Below are 20,534 nucleotides of genomic sequence, written 5' to 3' on the forward strand. Positions count from 1 at the left end.
ATCATCACTGGCCATCAGAGAAATGCAAATCAAAACCACAATGAGATACCATCTCACACCAGTTAGAATGGCAATCATTAAAAAGTCAGGAGACAGGTGCTGGAAAGGATGTGGAGAAATAGGAACACTCTTACACTGTTGGTGGGATTGTAAACTAGTTCAACCATTATGGAAAACAGTATGGCGATTCCTCAAGGATCTAGAACTAGATGTACCATATGACCCAGCCATCCCACTACTGGGTATATACCCAAAGGATTATAAATCATGCTGCTATAAAGACACATGCACACGTATGTTTATTGCGGCACTATTCACAATAGCAAAGACTTGGAATCAACCCAAATGTCCATCTGTGACAGACTGGATTAAGAAAATGTGGCACATATACACCATGGAGTATTATGCAGCCATAAAAAAGGATGAGTTTGCGTCCTTTGTAGGGACATGGATGCAACTGGAAACCATCATTCTTAGCAAACTATCACAAGAACAGAAAACCAAACACCGCATGTTCTCACTCATAGGTGGGAACTGAACAATGACATCACTTGTACTCAAAGGGGAACATCACACATTGGGGCCTATCACGGGGGGGAGGGGGGAGGGATTGCATTGGGAGTTATACCTGATATAAATGACGAATTGATGGGTGCTGACGAGTTGATGGGTGCAGCACACCAACATGGCACAAGTATACATATGTAACAAACCTGCACATTATGCACATGTACCCTAGAACTTAAAGTATAATAATAAAATAAAAATAAAAAAATACAAAAAAATAAAAAAAAAAAGAAATTCAATCTATTTCAAAAAGTGGCTGCTGTTTGGGTTTACATTCATGTATGATGATGCCGATGTTTATACACTCAAAGTACAGCTGTATATCTAATTTCACAAAAGAAATTAAAACCGTTTTAGAAATAACATCACATTAGTCTTTTGTTCAAGTTAAGTTGCTACCGTGAATGTCTTCTTCACCAAAGGCATCTACAAGAAGCAGTTGGGTCACTTTCTTTCCCTTGGTTTTCGAAGTCTCTTACTTCTACCACCCACCTTTAACTTTCACTTTCTTGTCTTTCCTTTGCTTTCTACCTGCGTGTGCACTACAGTCATCATTACTTTTCAAATCCACCAAGTGTTTTGAATGAATAATGGTCAACTTGGCTGTCACTTAGGATTTCCTCACCAAACCTTGTCTCTTACATCACACTCTCTGCCCTGAACTGCAACCACAGGGCAAGTACTGACCTGACCCAGTCTGGCCCAGGCTCCTGGGGCACCATGTTCCAGCCCTTGGCTCCCACATGTCTAGATGAAAGATTGGATTTCATTACACTCCATTTATAAACAGCTGTGGCTACAATCTGCAGCCTTCTCCCATCCCTGCAAATGATCTGAAGAGGGGCTGGTCATTTTAGGAACATTGTTCCACAGGCACAGCCTGAAAGAGCAAAAGGGCAGTAGCAGGAAGAAGAAACTGAGCTATATACAGACTTAAAGTCACATTCTCTGGTTGGTGTGTGCCCTTTCCAGCCCCTTTGAGTGAAATGTGCCATTGCCTCTTCATTCAAATACTTAAACAGGCCGGGCGCGGTGGCTCACGCTTGTAATCCCAGAACTTTGGGAGGCCGAGGCGGGTGGATCACGAGGTCAGGAGATGAAACCATCCTGGCTAACACAGTGAAACCCCATCTCTACTAAAGATACAAAAAAAAAAAAAAAAAAAAAAAAAATAGCCGGGCGTGATGGCGCGCGCCTGTAGTCCCAGCTACTTGGGAGGCTGAGGCAGGAGAATGGCCTGAACCCGGGAGGTGGAGCTTGCAGTGAGCCGCGACTGTGCCACTGCACTCCAGCCTGGGCGACAGAGCGAGACTCTGTCTCGGGGGGTAAAAAAAAAAAAAAAAAACTTAAACAGTTTCCACATGCATAGCATAGTCTTTGAATCAGTGAACTTTATATTATAGTTAAAATAATTACAATTTAAATAACAATTGCAGAATATCATGGCTTTGTAAAATGACTATACTCTCATAAGCTATTTTTTACCTCTATTCATTCTCTATATATGGTGGAGATAGAGTAGGAAAGGTGTATACATATGCTATAAACTTATTTATGTGTTCTAACACTTAGGGAGAACAATGAAATACCTTAAAATTGTCAAATAAAATAATTCAGTGGTTTAATATATATTATTAATATGAAGAAAATCTTTAAAAGAATTTCTTGCACCAATATTATATGGTACATATTTTCTGCAATTGAGAAGCATTTCAGGTTAGTGCAAATGGTGGTATATCCATGGAATAGATACTATGGTTTATTTATTCTCAATGAAAGCATAAGCTGTTTCCAATATTTCAAAATTTTCAAAATGAAAAGCCATACTGCAGTAAACATAGCTGTATGTGCCTCCTTGTGCACATGTGCAAGATTCTTGGGTTTTAAGTTTAATAGACACTATCCATTTGCCTCTTTGGGCAGGTGTGTGCACAAATACACTTGAAAATTCATAGAAAAAGATCTGCAAAGTTATACTTCAAACAGATTACCTCTGGGGAATTAGGGACTGGACCTGGATTGAGAATTATGGTTGAAAGGGACCTTAGATGTATCTATAATATTTTAACATCTTATACATCAAACAGATTCATGTCTTATTTCTATGAAGTGCATTTTTAAATAAAAATATGTTATATACCTAAGATAGGATGTAGCAACTTTAAAAATGAAGGTGAGAGGGAAGTAAAAGAAAAGTGAAATAAAGGAGCAAAATCGCTTTTAAATTTCTTCCCTCTGAACAAATGGATGCTACAGTGAGGAAAAGCCTGCATTGTGAAAATGTTTTTCCTTCCTCTTTTGTTTGAAGCAGGAAATACAGTAGCTCCTTATTTGTCCTCGTATGTCGGTCCAGCTATCTGTCGTGCACTCTAGCATGATGCCTGTGTCTTGCCAGGTGTCCCATGAGGGGTGTCTCCAGGTGTCCCAGTCTACATGAGCTGATGAGTAAAATGCAGACAGACCCAAGCAAACATCACACATAGGTGGCTGCAGAGGCCACTTGTCACTGGATGGTTACAAGACTTACTCTCCACCCACACTTGACTGCAGTATGGAAACTCTAGTTTTTCTCTGATGACTATTACAGATGACCGTATTCTCAAGACCTTTCTTAAGCTCAGACTGTACTGTACTGATGATGATTGCAGGCAAGTTTACAAGTGGAGTTACACATGTGAGGGCAAATAAACAGCTGACTGAAAACATGCTAAAGTATTTGCAGAATGTACACTTAAAAAAAGATAGCATTTCTAATCCCTTTGATGAAAAAACTTCACTGGGATATTTTAAGTTCTCTCCCTCATCTTATTTTTCTTTTTTAAAAAAACTTGCATTTTGAGTCCAGGGGTAGATGTGCAGGATGTGCAGGTTTGTTACATAGGTAAATGTGTGTCATGGGGGTTGTTGTACAGATTATTTCATCACCCAGGTATTAAGCTTAGTATCCACCAGTTATTTTTCCTGATCCTCTCCCTCCTCCCAGCCTCCACCCTCCGGTAGGCCTCAGTGTGTGTCGTTCCCCTCTATGTGACCATGTGTTCTCATCATTTAGCTCCCAAGCTCCCACTTGTAAGTGAGAATATTTCTTTCTTATCTCTTCCCTTTTAAAATTTCTTAACATTTTACTTACACATGCATGCATTGGTTCCTCTATTTTTTATTTTTGAGACAGAGTCTCACTCTGTCACCAGGCTGGAGTGCAGTGGCACGGTCTTGGCCCACTGCAACCTCTGCCTCCCGGGTTCAAGTGATTCTCCTGCCTCGGCCTCCCGAGTAGCTGGGACTATAGGCGCATGCCACCATACCCAGCTAATTTTTGTATTTTTAGTAGAGACGGGGGTTTCATCATGTTGGCCAGGCTGGTCTCGAACTCCTGACCTTGTGATCTGCCCGCCTTGGCCTCCCAAAGTGCTGGGCTTACAGGCGTGAGCCACCGTGCCTGGCTAGTTCTCTGATTTTTTAAAAATAACCTAAGATCTTATGATACTGAGTTGGCAAGTTAAGGCTCTATGGGCAGAAGGAAGCCTTATCTGTAAGTTACAATCAGAAGTCTTGGGCAGAGACTTCATATCTATGGACACTGGAGTAGTTTAAATATGTCAGGGTTGAAAGGAACCTATCTTACAAATGGTCCCCTCAAAGCTGCACTTTGTCCATTAACGTGGTAAACAACACAGTTCATTGGTTGCATATCAGAGGTGGCACATATTGTTGTGGTTAGAATTGCCTATTCTTTTGGGACAATAGATTAAAGAAAATTCATGTTGCTCAGCCATATGTAAATGAGAATAGGTTTTATGTCTTCTTAAGGACATCACTATTGAGTCTTCTAATACATGCCACAGAGGAGCAATATAATTTATATTATAATTGTGTACACCAGCACACTACTGTTGCAGTTAATTTATAGTTCTTACACGGATAGACAACTTACAATAGACTTTTATCCTTACAAACATCCAAATTATCTGGTCTACTCTACTCTAAGAAAAATTATGCAATTGGACATATTAAATAGACCAAAGGCTGACCGGTAGTTGCGTATTTTGAGGATATTATAGATTTTCTTAGCAGATATTTAGAAACAAAAATGATCCTTAGGAAAAAAAAGACTTGATTTCTGGGAGTAAAAGTTGAGCATATTTGAGTTGAATTAAAATAGATATTTGAAGATTTGAAAAATAAATAAAATGATACACTTAAAATATTTTTCTTAACTAATTATTTTGAAAATCTTGATAAAGTAGATAATTCCTTCAAGAAAATTAAATTATCAAAGTTGGCTGAAGAAAGCATGAACAGACTATTAGGTTTGAACAAATAAAAAATTTATGAAACCATTATAAAGCCTCCAGTGCCCAGGGCTTTACTCTTGGATATTAGCAATTGTTAAAGAAATAAACAGTTCCTCTGTTAGATAACGTATTTCAAACACAAGATGAAATATGACTCCATTGTTTAATGTAGCCATAAAAAATGCTCAAAACTGATGCAGATAAGATGGAGTGGGGAGATATTCTGATTCATAAATGCTGCAATTCTAAATAGAAAACAAAATTTAAAGGACATTTAAAGAATGATCTACAAACAAGTACAGATTTTAGTTGCAGCAATGCCAGAAATGTTTACTATCATGTACTCTATTAATGCAATACTTCCAATAAGAAAAAAATGTTTGAAAATTTCAGTTGGTGATGAAAACAGATTTTAAATAAGTAGATCAAAACATTTCCCCCAAAAAAGTTTTAAAAATGAGGACAAGAAAAAACACTTCCTCCACATTAAAAACCATTTCAAGCCAACAACTAAAACTGTAATATCTAATGGAGAAGCACTAGAGAAATGCCCCCACTAAATCTACTCTCATTAAAAATAGTTGACCCATTATCTCTTGAATTATCTAATTGCCCCATTATCTCTTGAATTATCTATCATTGCTCTGAAAGATGTGGAGTTTTTCAGGAATAAAGACCTGAAATAGAAATGAGAGGTTTTAATGTTGGAGGGGAAAAGACATATATATATATATTAAAAAATATATATAATTATATTTGATATGTTGATATTTAAATATATTTAAATATATATATTTTCAAATTGTGTGATTGTCTACCTGGAAGCAAGATGTTCAAAATAAACCAATATTTGAGTTTCTAAAAGAGTTCATTCACAAAAATTTCTCTTTGCAGAATCATAGCTTTCCAAAATATCATCGTCAATAATTAAGAAAAAAATACAGTGGGAAAAGCCCCTACTCACAATATTATCACAATATGACAGGAAATCAGCTATATATAACCTTTTACTGAGAGACAGAAAGACACTTGAAAAAATATGTTTGGGATTTTTTAGGTTTTGATGTCGAGCTTGAACGCTTTCTTAATTGATGGCTGCTTTTTGGCCAACTATGGAGATTGAATTTTTTACTCTCTATACAAGGTTTTTTTCCTAGTGTCTAAAGAGCTGTCCCTCTTTAGACTAACAATTAAATTTACAAGGGGATTAGGTGATTCTGTAGGTAAATATCACAAAGATAAAAGATGTTTCCATATCAACATAGAGGTTTAATGCAAAGCTAATCAAAATACTAATAGGATTAATTTGGGGCACCTTACAAATGATTTCAAGATTCTTTTAGAAGAATAATTGTGTTATACAACCCCATCAAAAAGTGGGCGAAGGATATGAACAGACACATCTCAAAAGAAGATGTTTATGTGGCAAAAAAAATATATATATATATGAAAAATAGCTCATCATCACTGGTCATTAGAGAAATGCAAATCAAAACCACAATGAGATACCATCTCAAGCCAGTTAGAAAGACGATTGGTAAAAAGTCTGGAAACAACAGAAGCTGGTAAGGTTGTGGAGAAATAGGAATGCTTTTACACTTGGTGGGAGTGTAAATTAGTTCAACCATTGTGAAAGGCAATGTGGCAATTCCTCAAGGATCAAGAACCAGAAATATCATTTGACCCAGCAATCCCATTACTGAGTATAAACCCAAAGGATTATAAATCATTCTAATATAAAGACACATGCATACATATGTTTAATGCAGCACTATTCACAATAGCAAAGACTTGGAACCAACTCAAATGCCCATCAATGACAGACTGGATAAAGAAAACGTGGCACATATACACTATGTAATATTTTACAGCCATAAAAAAGAATGAGTTCATCTCCTTTGCAGGGACATGGATGAAGCTGGAAACCATCATCCTCAGCAAACTAACACGTGAACAGAAAACCAAACACTGCATATTCTCACTCATAAGTGGGAGTTGAACAATGAGAACACATGGACACAGGGAAGGGAACATCACACACCGGGGCCTTTTGGGGGGCTGGGGGCAAGGGGAGGGAGAGCATTAGGACGAATAGTTAATGCATGCGGGGCTTAAAACCTAGATGACGGGTTGATAGGTGCAGCAAAGAACCATGGCACATGTATATCTGCACGTTCAGCACATGTATCCCAGAACTTAAAATTTTTAAAAAGGAATAATTGTGTTATAATAGCTAATATGTAAAAATATAAAAATAAAAAGGGAGAAAATGGTTAATGGGTATAAAGTTTTAGTTATGCAAGATAAGTAAGTTCTGGAGGTCTACTAAACAGCAGTGCCTATGATGACATTGTATATTGTGTACTTAAAATTTGCTCAGAGATTAGATCTCGTAGTGTTCTTACCACACGTACAAATTAATTATAATAATGATAAAGGGAGGAAACTTTAGGAGGTGAGTTGTTTATGACCTTGATGGTGGTGGTTTCACAGGTGCATATTTATCCCCAAACTCATCAAGTAGTATACATTAAATATGTACAGCTTTCTTTTTCTTAAAAAAAAATTGATTAAGTGGTATTTATGTATTTATTTATTAAGACAGGGACTTGCTCTGTCACCCTGGCTGGAGTGCAGTGGCGTGATCTAGGCTCACTGCAGCCTCCGCCTCCCAGGTTCAAGCGATTCTCCTGCCTCAACCTCCTGAGTAGCTGGGATTACAGGAGTGTGCCACCACGCCTGGCTAACTTTTTGTATTTTTAGTAAAGATGGGGTTTCACCACATTGGCCAAACCGGTCTTGAACTCCTGAGCTCAAGTGATCTGCCCCCTTCAGCCTCCCAAAGTGCTGGGATTACAGGTGTGAGTCACTGCACCTGAGCATGTACAGTTTTTTGCATGTCAATTGTATCTCAGTAAATTGGTTAACAAAATGAAATAAAAAGGGAAAACTTGCTTTATGTTAATGGCTATCAGAAAGCTAGAATAATTCAAATAATGCTGTTTTATGTAAAAATAAAATGAAAAGCAATTGAGCTGAATAGATAGCATTAAAACACATTCTAAAATGATAAACATTTTGGTATATACTACAGGAACTATCACAGAAATTAAAAAGGAAAGGATTTATTCAAGTAAAAAGGAATAGGGGACTCTATTATCGTACCTCTTATTGTGCATCAGCATAAAAACCAGATAGATTTAAAAGCTGTGTGTCAAGATAATCCAATCAAGTTAAAATAAAATACAGCTAGAGTCCTTTGATTTCTTAATGGATAAATTTTTCCCAGCACAAAACTGTGTAAGAAATTACAAAGAAAAAGAAAGAGACTGATAATGTTTTTAGGCTGAGCATGGTGGCTCACGCCACCATGTAATCCCAGCACTTTGGGACACTGAGGTGGGCGGATCATGTAAGGTCAAGAGTTCAAGACCAGCCTGGCCAACATGGTGAAATCCCCATCTCTACTAAAAATACAAAAATTAGCTGGGTGTGGTTGTGAGTGCCTGGAAATCCCAGCTACTCAGGAGGCTGAGGCAGGAGAATCACTTGAACCCGGGAAGCAGAGCTTGCAGTGAGCCGCTATAGTGCCCCTGTGCTCCAGCCTGGGTGACAGAGCGAGACTCCATCTCGAGAGAAAAAAAAAAAGACTAACACTTTTATAAGAATTGAAAGTTTATACGTAGGAAGTCATATTATCAATAAGACTAAAAGGAAATAACCAGGAAGAAAGATTTCTCCAGTCAAAATACAAAAAGTTTAAATACATTGGTAAATCAAGCTGATTCATCAGTAAAAATGGCAGCAGGCGCTGACAGAGGAAAAAAGACAATTGCCTCGTTCACTATGTGGGGAAAAGCTTCTTTTCACTGTGAGTCGGAGAAATGCAAATTAAAGCAAATTAAATATATTCTGGTGATAAAAATTATCAAAAATTAAAACAAGATAATAGTCAATATTAGCAAGGATCTCGTGAGAAAGGTGCTACGTTCACTGGAACCCTAACTTGGTATTCCTAAGAGGCGATTTTGCAATAAGCATGAAGAGCCTTAAAAATGTTCGCACTTTTCATTCTTGTGATTCACTTTAGAAATGTATCCTAAGGAAATAATTGGAGATCTGTGTACAAAGAACAATATATAAGAATTTTAATAGTGAAGTTTTAAATTATAGCAAAAATTAGAAATAATCCAAATATCAACAACAGTGGAGTTAAATCATATGATGCTTATTTAAATAACCATTAAGATGTTTTTGAAGAATTATAATGACAATGGAAAATGCTCATAATCTAACTATAGAGAACTATATAATGAATACATTTTACAGTATAGTCTAAACTAATTTTAAAATGTTTATAGGAAAGGAAGTATACTAATACATTGACAGTGGGGTAATAATGGAGTATTTGCCATTTTAATTTTGTTCTTTGTTCTCTTTTGACTTTTTGAAACTTTCTATAATAAATGTATAGCACTTTATGATTTGAGATAAAAAGTTACTCAGTGAAAGAAGGTTTTAGATATTTCATTGGTCATATGAACATCTTCAAAGAATCCCCAAACTAGGGAATGGTTCACTGAACTTCGCTACAAAATGGTCCAGATTATTTGTGCTTTAGCAGCAGTTCCTTTCCGTTTTGGACTCACCTGGTAACGTAGGTTGCTGTCCTCAGTTTGTTGACCCCGAGACATTCTTTCAGGTACAGGCGTAGGCTTTGAGGCACCTGTGGCTGCTGTTTCCATTGGTCTAGTTGGCCTTGTATCTGCTGTTCCTTTAGAACTCTTGTACTGAATGGAGCGCCTATTACCAAGTTTTATAAGAAAGTTGTAGCAACTTTTAATTATCAGACATGACATTGAGGAAAGCCTTTTTAGAAAATGTAAGTCAGATATTGAAGGTTTTACTCACCCACCCCCACAATAGCAATAAAGTAGGCCAATTTTTCTTTCTGTGTTCTTTTCCAGACAATTTTGTTGACAGAGAGTCAAGTAGCCAATAATAGAAATAAAAATTCTATTTTCCTCCTCCTTGACAATCTAGACATGAGAATGCAAAGAATTCAGGGGTGACGGCAGAAAATCCCGCGGGTCATCTTGTTCAGGTCAGACATTAGGGGCTATAAATGCAGGTATGTGTTTATCATGTCAAATGGAAAGAACATATAATATATCAGACTAGTTTAAGGTCAGGTATATTCTATGTTATATAATTCCATTTGGTTTCATTCCTTTATTCGAAAATTATTTTTAAACATCATTTCAAGTTATGGCAGATATAAAACAAAAAAGCAGAGAACTCCTAATCCCAGATAATTCACATCTAAAGAACAGATAAATATACAATCATTTTAAACATAACATTATACTTTCTACAAGACACAATGAGAACATAGGGAAAGACATGAATACTCTGTGATATACTTAATTATACTGGGGTGTGCATTTTGGGGTAGAAGAATAGGATGACCCACAATTTCTTTGTAACAAAACTTCTGAATGACACACTCGATTCCTACCCCATCTGAGATCACTTTAATATCTTGGTATTGTTCTGCTCTGTCTTCATTTGCTCAGGATGCTGTAACAAATAGACTGGGTGGTGTAAGCAACTGGCATTTATTTTCTCACAGTTCTAGAGGCTGAAAGTCTGAGATCAGAGTGCCAGCATGGTCGGTCATACACTGCTGTTAGTCAGTTTTCATACTGCTATGAAGAAATACTCAAGATGGGGTAATTTATAAAGAAAAAGAAGTTTAATGGACTCACAGTTCCACATGGCTGGGGAGGCCTCATAATTATGGCAGAAGGCAACAGAGGAGCAAAATCACGTTTTACATAGCAGCAGGCAAGAGAGTGTGTGCAGGGAAACTGCCCTTTATAAAACCATCAGATCTTATGAGACTTACTCACTCTTATGAGAACAGCATGGGAAAAACCTGCCCCCATGATTCAATTACTTCCCACCAAGTCCCTCCCACAACACCTGGGGATTATGGGAGCTACAATTCAAGGTGGGATTTGGGTGGGGAGATAGCCAAACAATACCATACACACACCATTTTCTGTACTCAGATATTTACAAACATCAATATGTATTTTAAATTTGTTTCTTAAAAAACAAGGAAATCATTCCACACACATTATTCTGCTACTTGCTTTTTTCTCTAATGCACGATGGTGAATTCCTTCTAGTATAGTAGATAGCAGCTAAAACTTGTTCTTTTAAGTGGATTCATCATGTTCTGCAGAATGTTCGTAATCATACATATTCCACCACTTTTCTATGAAGGGACACTTAGGTTGTTTCTGGCTTATTGTCCTGTACTCCAAGGGCCAAATCTTATGTATATTTTATTATCTAGTAAATACACTATTCTAAAGTCAATCCTTCTACATGTGTATCCCACCCCCTCTTTGCTGAATGACATTGCTCCAATAATTCTCCCCTGTTGTACCAGTTCATCAGTGTTTCTCTCTATGAATTCATTCCCTCAAACATGCTATTACTTTCCTGGATTACTGGACAACAAAAATGTGGTATATATACATGAAAGAATACTGTTCAGCGATAAAAGGAATGAAATCACGTCTTTTGCATCTATATATATGGAACTGGAGGCCATTAACTGAAACAACTCACACAGAAAGTCAAATACGACACATTCTCACTCATAAGTGGGAGCTAAATGTGCACACATGAACATAGAGTGTGGAATTACAGACAACAGAGACTCAGAAGAATGAGGGGATGGAAAGGGGGTAGATGATGATAAATTACTTAAAGGGTACAATGTATGTTTTTCAGGTGATGAACACCTTAAAAGCCCTAACTTTACCACTCTACTATATAGCCATGTAATAAAATTACACTTGTACTCCATAAATTTATACAAAAAAGCTATGCTGTTACTTTTGCCATCATAACAACATGCTATCTTAACCTCAGTGGCCCTATCACCTACATTATCTCTTTGCTCCCACCACAGCAAAAAATCCTGGAATCTTATTTGGTATCTTGAGTTCCTCAGCTCCCCTTTCTCTCCGCCTCCAGTCAGACTTTTTCTACTACCACTGTCCTGTGATGCTGTTTTTGGAGGTCATTAATGATCTCCTCATTGCTAATTCAAAGGTCAATTCTTTTATTAAAGAAAAAAAAAATTAAGTTCCAGGATATAAGTGCAGAACGTGCAGGTTTGTTACATAGGTATAGGTGTGCCATGGTGGTTTGCTGCACCTATCAGCCCGTCATCTAGGTTTTAAGCCCTATATGCATTACCTATTTGTCCTAATGCTCTCCTTTCCCTCACTCCCCACCCCCACAACTGGCCCCACTGTGTGTTGTTCCCCTCTCCGTGTCCATGTGTTCTCATTGTTCAACTCCCACCTATGAATGAGAACATGTGGCATTTGATTTTCTCTTCCTGTGTTAGTTTGCTGAGGATGATGGCTTCCTGCTTTATCCATGTCCCTGCAAAGGACATAATCTCATTCCTTTTTATAGATTCGTAGTATTCTATGGTGTATATGTATGATATTTTCTTTATCCAGTCTATCTTTCATGGGCATTTGGGTTGGTTCCATGTCTTTGCTATTGTGAATAGTGCTGCAATAAAAATACGTGTGCATGTGTCTTTATAGTAGAATGATTTATATTCCTTTGGGTGTGTACTCAGTAATGGGATTGCTGGGTCAAATGGTATTTCTGGTTCTAGATCCTTGAGGAATCGCCACACTGTCTTCCACAATGGTTGAACTAACTTACATTCCCACCAACAGTGTAAAATGTTCTGTTTCTCCACAGCCTCACCAGCATCTATTGTTTCTTGACTTTTTAATCATCACCACTCTGATTGGCATGAGATGGTATCTCATTGTGGTTTTGATTTGCATTTCTCTAATGATTCAGCTGTTTTTCATATGTTTGTTGGCTGCATAAATGTCTTCTTTTGAGAAATATCTGTTCATATCCTTTGCCCACTTTTTGATGAGGCTTTTCTTTTTCTTGTAAATTTGTTTAAATTTCTTGTAGATTCTGGATATTAGACCTTTGTCAGATGGGTAGGTTGCAGAAAATTTCTCCCATTCTGTAGGTTGCCTGTTCACTCTGAGGATAATTTCTTTTGCTGTGCAGAAGCTCTTTAGTTTAATAAGATCCCATTTGTCAATTTTGGCTTTTGTTACAATTGCTTTTGGCATTTTTGTCATGAAGTCTTTGCCCATATCTATGTCCTGAATGGTATTGCCTGGGTTTTCTTCTAGGACTTTTTATGGTTCAGGGTTTTACATTTAAGTCTTTAAATGTATGACTCAGGTTTTACATTTAAGTCCTTAGTCCATCTTGAGTTAATTTTTCTATAAGGTGTAAGGAAGGGATCTAGTTTCAATTTTCTGCATATGGCTAGCCAGTTCTCCCAGCACCATTTATTAAATAGGGAATCCTTTCCCCATTGCTTATTTTTGCCAGTTTGCAGAGGATCAGATGGTTGTGGATGTGTGGTGTTATTTCTAAGGTCTCTGTTCTGTTCCGTTGGTCTATATGTCTGTTTTGGTACCAGTACCAGGCTGTTTTGGTTACTGTAGCCTTGTAATATAGTTTGAAGTCAGGTCGCATGATGCCTCCAACTTTGTTCTTTTTGTTTAGGATTGTCTTGGGTATATAGGTTCTTTTTTGGTTCCATCTGAAATTTAAAGTAGTTTTTTCTAATTCTGTGAAGAATGTCAATGGTAGTTTGATGTAAAGAGCTTTGAATCTATAAATTACTTTGGGCAGTATGGCTATTTTCATGATATTGGTTCTCCCTATTCATGAGGATGGACTATTTTACCATTTGTGTCCTCTCTTATTTCCTTGAGCAGTGGTTTCTAGTTCTCCTTGAAGAGGTCCTTCACATCTCTTGTTAGCTGTATTCCTAGGTATTTTATTCTCTTTGTAGCAATTGTGAATAGGAGTTCATTCATGATTTGGTTCTCTGCTTGTCTATTCTTGGTGTATAGGAATACTTGTGATTTTTGCACACTGATTTTGCACCATGAGACTTTGCTGAGGTTGCTTATCAGCTTGAGGAGTTTTGGGGCTGAGATGATGGGGTTTTCTAAATACAGAATCATGTCATCTGCAATCAGGGACAATTTGACTTCCTCTCTTCCTATCTGAGTACCCTTTATTTCTTTCTCTTGCCTGATTGCCCTGGCCAGAACTTCTAATACTATGTTGAACAGGAGTGGTAAGAGGGGGCATGCTTGTCTTATGCCAGTTTTCAAAGGGAATGCTTCCAGCTTTTGCCCATTCAGTATGAGATTGTCTGTGGGTTTGTCACAAATAGCTCTTATTATTTTGAGATACATTCCATCAATACCTAGTTTATTGAGAGTTTTTTAACATGAAGTGATGTTGAATTTTATTGAAGGCCTTTTCTTCATCTGTTGAGATGATCATGTGGTTTTTGTCAGTGGTTCTGTTTATGTGATAGATTGTGTTTATTGCTTTGTGTATGTTGAACCATCCTTGCATCCCAGGGATGAAGTCAACTTGATTGTGATAGATAAGCGTTTTGATGTGCTGCTGGATTCAGTTTGCCAGTATTTTATTGAGGATTTTTGCATTGATATTCATCGGGGATATTGGCCTGAAGTTTTGTTTTTTTTTTTTTTTCATGTCTCTGCCAGGTTTTGGTATCAGGATGATGCTGGCCTCATAAAATGAGTTAAGGAGGAGTCCCTGCTTTTCAATAGTTTGGAATAGTTTCAGAAGGAAAGGGTACCAGCTCCTTTTTGTACCTCTGGTAGAATTCGGCTGTGAATCTGTCTAGTCCTGGACTTTTTTGGTTGGTAGGCTATTAATTACTGCCTCAATTTAAGAACTTGTTATTGGTCTATTCAGGGATTTGATCTCTTCCTGGTTTAGTCTTGGGAAGGGTGTGTGTGTCCAGTAATTTTTCCATTTTTTTCTAGATTTTCTAGTTTATTTGCCTAGAGGTGTTTATAGTATTCTCTGATGGTAGATAGTATTTCTGTGGGATCAGTAGTGTATCCCCAGTCTCATTTTTTATTGTGTCTATTTGATTATTCTTTATTTTCTTCATTATTAGTCTAGCCAGTGGTCTATCTATTTTGTTAATTTTTTTTCAAATTAATCCAGCTCCTGGATTCACTGACTTTTCAAGGGTAAAAGGTCAATTCTTATTTGACCTAGCAGTGGCATTTGACAGTAGAACACCACGCCTTCGTCCTTGAACACTTTCTTCACCTGTCTTCTAGGATTCCTCACTTTCTTGGTTTTCTTCCCTCTCCATTCTTTACTCTTTCTCAGTCTCCCTTGCTGGTTTTTCTTCTTCTCTGCAGCTTTGTAAAGTGAGTGTCACAGGGCTCAGTCTTTGATCTTCTTCTCTTTTTCTTCTACGTTCTCTCTTTGGTGATCTCATATAATCTCATGACTTTAAAAACCATTAACATGCCAACAACCCGCAAATTGGTATCTCCAGTACAGACCCTTTTTTCCAAGTTCCAGATATGAATAGTCAGCTGCTTGGTCAATATCTCCCCAGGGACATCTCAGAGACTTCTCAATCTTAGTGTGTCTCAAACTGGACTCCTGATTTCCCCCACAAACCTTCTCCACCTGTAGCCTCCCCATCTTGGTTGATGGCAATCTTATTCTTCTACTTACTATAGAATGACCATGACAATACAATTTAGTGCAAATGCAAGAATAGACACATAGATCTAAGGATGAGAATATAAGTTCTATTAATCCAAGCATACAAGGGAAGCTAATACATGAGAAAGATGGCATTTTAATTAAGTGGGAAAAAGATCACATAATTGGCTAAAAGATCACATAATTCCTCACCCCAGGAAAAAAAGTAAAGTTAGACCTTTGCTAAAATAAATTCCAAACAGATTGAAATTATAAATTAAAATTTGTAATAGAAATATTGGAAAAAATTTAGGAAAATGTTTATAGAACCTTGCTTTTAACTCTTGGACCTCTTTAGTCTATTCTCAACATAGCAACCAGACTGAGAGTTTTGAAACCTCAGTTAGATTCTCTACTCACAATCCTCTAATGTTTCCCCAGAGTAAAAGCCCAAGTCCTTACACTGGCCTTCCATCTGCCCCGACTTTCTCACCTCTTCTTTTTTCTTTTTCTTTTTGAGATGGAGTCTTGCTCTGTCACCCAGGCTGGAGTGCAGTGGCTCTATCTTGGCTCACTGCAACCTCCGCCTCCCAGGTTCAAGTGATTCTCCTGCCTCAGCCTCCCAAGTAGCTGGGATTACTGGTACATTGCCACCATGCCTGGCTAATTTTTGTATTTTCAGCAGAGACAGGGTTTTACCATGTTGGCCATGCTGGTATCCAATTCCTGGCCCCATGTGATTTGCCCACCTTGGCCTCCTGAAGTGCTGGGATTACAGGCATGAGCCACCACACCCCACCTTATTTCTTCTCTTATTACTCTCATTCCTCATCCCACTCAACCATGCTAGCCCCCTTGCTGTTCTTTGGATCCATTAAAGTTAATGGCAAAAACCACAATTACTTTTGCACCAACCTAAGACCAAGCATGCTCCCACTTGGCGCTGGCTGTCTCCTCAGTTTGCAGTGTGCTTTTCTTACTCCCTCATTTCCTTCAAAACTTTGATCAAATATCACCTCTCACTGAGGCCCACTATAATCACCATATTTAAATTTGCTACCAACTCTCCAAGTCTTTATTTTTCTTATCTGCTTCTCCTTTTTTAAACTTTAATACTTAAATATTTTAACGTATGATATAATTCCCTTATACACCATTGTCGTTTGTTTGGTCCTCACTAGGATGCAAGCTCCAAGACAGCAGAAATCCTTCTCTCTTTTTCTTCATTGATGTAGCCCAAGTGCCTATAACAGCGTTCAATAAATTTATTGAATAAATATTTTTCAGTGTATTTTCTGAAAATTCTGTAGCCATTTGTTCTACCAGATTTCAAGAGCATCTATGTTCTTCCCTCCTCACCAGCAAAGGGTGTTGCCATTCATTTTTATCTTTGTCTTTTCAATAAGTAAAACGATAATATGTCATTGTTGCAATTTTCTTTTTTCTGTTTCAGATAGGGTCTGTTTCTCTGTCACCCAGGCTGGAGTGCAGTGGCACTATCACGGCTCACTGCAACATTGGCCCCCTGGACTCAACCGATCCTCCTACCTCAGCCTCCCAAGCAGCTGAGGCCGCAGGTGCACACCACCACACCCAGCTAATTTTAAAATTATTTGTAGAGATGAGGTCTCCCTATGTTGCCCATGCTGGTATCAAATTCCTGGCCTCAAGTGATCCTCCTTAACTTTGGGAGGCAGAACTTTCAGCCTCCCAAAGTTCTGGGATCACAGGCATGAGCCTGGCCTATTTGCCTTTTTTCTAACCAATAGAGAGGTTGAACATCTTTTTGGGTGTCTAAGGGCCATTTGGAACTCTTCTTCTGTGATTGCCTATTTATGTATTTTGTGTATTTTCCTCTTCACTCACCTCTTCTTCCCCATTTTCTTTTTCTTCTTGAGTTTTTAGTTTTTTTCTTAGAAAGTATAGCTTCTTTATTTTCTGCTACTCAGTTTGAACATATCATCAAATACAGATAGTTATTAATGTCATATGAGCATAAAAGAAGATTTATAAACCAGAAATGTATTTTCTGAGAAGCAACTTGCAAATTACTCAGATAATAAGTTTTATCAGTTTAATTGGTGAAGTCCTAAGATAAAGCATTGCCTAAATCAGGTTTGTTTACCCTCAGCATTGAAGGCATGTAATGTAGGGAGCATTACAGATCACCAAATGCTGTTACAGGACAATGGAAGTACAGCCTGGGAGGCCTTCAGCCTGAGCCTGCCTTGCCCAGGCCTGCCCAGAAGGGCGACTATGAAGGAAGGGCAATTACTGTGCAAAGTAGCATGGCTTATATATTTATTTATTTATTTATTTATTTATTTATTTATTTATTTATTTATTATTTTTGAGACATTTTCACCCAGGCTGGAGTGAGTACAGCAGTGCAATCGCGGCTTACTGTAGCCTTGACCTACTGGGCTCAAGCAATCCTCCCATCTCGGTCACCTGAATAGCGGGAACCACAGGCATGCACCACCATGCCCAAATAATTTTTAATTTTTTCTGTAGAGACAGTATCTCCCTATGTTGCCCAGGCTGGTCTCGAATTCCTGGAGTCAAGCAATCCTCCCATTTCTGCCCCCCAAAGTACTGAGATTATCGGCATGAACCACTTAGCCTGGTCGCATAGCTTATTTTTGAGATCCTGTGAATTGTGGACCAACAAAACAATGATAGGGTTTGAAGGAAGAAATGTTTTGCAACAGACTCATCATTGACTTTGAACCACAAAGGGAGACTAAGGAAACACTGGCTTCAAGTCAAAAACCCCTGGATCAAAACAGGTCCCTCAGGTGGGTGAGGGGCAAGCCAAGTTCATCAAGTCAAGGACATTTTCCTGGCACCACCCTGAGGAGAGGGGCCTTCACCAACCCATCCTGGGCACGGGGCTCCTGCCATTCAGAACCCTCCCAATAACAAAAGGAGCACACACTCATTTTTTCCCCTTACATAACTCTGCATTTAAATATATTCCCAGAAGATGGCAGCATGAGTTCTTATGACATTCTTGAGGGTTCAGAAACATGCCAGCACCAGCCAAATCCCCTCACTCCTATAAGAGCAAGGGACACTTTTTTCTCAGTTCCCTAAAAATTTTGAAGTTATAATGAAAAATGTTATAAACAGAACTACAGAAATGGAGTGGGGGAAAAAAAAAAAAGCTACACATTTCCAGTGGATGCCACTTTGCATTCTTCCTTGGAGGGTACCTACAAACCTCATAAGCAATGCCACCTGGCCACAGACCCTTTGCTGTGGGGAGTGCTCAGCTACTTTCATTATTAGTGAGTCAGAGAGAAGTTTCCTTTTGTCTCCATGATCTTACTTTCCAGCACAGCTCCAACGGCTGTTGCAACAGGTTTTCTGTGCCTTTTTTGGTACAAACACAGGGAGGTCATAGGAAACGTTTTCTGTGAAATGATCTTGCAAATAGCATTAAGAAATTCTGTTGAATTTCAAAGAAAAATCTGATTAAAGGTGCCTGTTGGAAGTAGAAGCCTCGAGGAAATGAGGAAGAAAAATAATTGTAATTTAAGGAGTCCATTTCATTTCTGATACAGAATAATCACAAAAACAAGTATATACTGCTGGCTTTTGTTCCCCCATAAAAGATAACCAGTGGGATAGCCATAAGGCCACTCCTGTTTTCTGAGCTTCCCTCCTCCTAGGCTGAATCCTGCAGAGCTGCAATGGGAAGTCCTCCGTGACCAGGTGGTCAGCATGAAGATGAATGTCGATGGTGGCCTCACATTCAACTTTGAAGTTGGTCTTCAGCATAGGGCAGTAAACAGCCTAGAGAAGACCATGTATATAGGGACAGAGAGGCCCCTACAAATGTCCCCATGGCCATCTGAATATACGGAATCTCTGTGGTATGATGGGCATAGCTTTTTGCACACCCACAGGTCTCCACCTGCACCAGCTGCAGCCCCATGCCTTTCTACCACCAGCTCTCCTGTAAGCAGCTGCATGATGACACAGTTCATTGAGTTGAGGTGTTCTCGAATGAGAAATCTGGAGAGCAAGGCTCTCTTTGATATTCTGTAAGGTTGCAGGTGTAATCTGTGAAGTCCACAGGACTTGGAGTCAACTTCCCCTCCTGAGGAGCAGAGTAGATGGTAAATTCACCAGCCTTTGTCAAGTCCTTGGTCAACAGAGACAACCTCACGTCACAGTACAGTGTATACTGAATGTCTGATAATAAGTCTCATACAGAGCTTTGTTACCCTTCACATACAGAAGAAATGCCAAATAAATTTGTTTTGCCATCGGGAAATTTCCCTGGCTTCATCTTTTCTATGGCACTGTTGATAATCTGGATAGGTTTAATGGAATTATAAAAAGCTTCAAACACACCCACACTTTTGGCACTGAGCAGGGGGATTGCAATTCCTTCCGTTGTCAAAGACATTACTTGACGTGGGACTGAATCCTTACAAGATATGACCACCACACTGGAGAGTATTTCTCCAGCATGAGAAACTATTTGCTCTCCCATCTTGATGGCCAGGGAGGTCCCTGTTTTGAATTCTCCACAGCAGCCAACACTTCTGGCCTCACATCAAGTTTTTCTTATCAGGGACCCTTTTTAGGGACCCTTTTTATAGCATCATTTGTCTTATTACCGAAAATATTTTTCTAAGTCTAGGGCTTATTTTTAATTTTGTTTATAGTATCATTTGCCATAGCAAAATGTTTAAAATTGCATGCTATCATATACATTGTTTATTCCTTCATAGTTTTTTGTTTTTCTCTCTTCCTTAGGAGATGTTCTGCTATTCTCTAATATTTATTTTAAATTCTTTTTACATTTAAATTTTAATCAATTTGGAATGTATTTAAGTATATGGGGCAAAATAAGGGCCAATTTTCCTTTCAAATGGATAGCCAATTATACATTGTTTTTCCATGAATTGAAATACCACCTTTATCACATATTAGGTTCCCATATATGTTTATATCAGTTATTATATTTTGTATTCTCATCCTTAGACCTACATGTTCACTCCTGTTTTATACTATATTATT

The 20,534-nt window shown here is 38.2% G+C and overlaps 1 protein-coding gene and 1 pseudogene across 1 annotated transcript in view; both read right to left on the reverse strand.

Moving 5' to 3' along the window:
- DYTN (dystrotelin) overlaps window positions 1-20,534 on the reverse strand; it is a 75,009-nt gene that overhangs the window by 24,741 nt on the left and 29,734 nt on the right. The window lies entirely within an intron of this gene.
- LOC111545515 lies at window positions 19,038-20,004 on the reverse strand (annotated as a pseudogene).

Source organism: Piliocolobus tephrosceles, chromosome 11 (genome assembly GCF_002776525.5).
Source record: "Piliocolobus tephrosceles isolate RC106 chromosome 11, ASM277652v3, whole genome shotgun sequence".
Lineage (NCBI taxonomy): Eukaryota > Metazoa > Chordata > Mammalia > Primates > Cercopithecidae > Piliocolobus > Piliocolobus tephrosceles.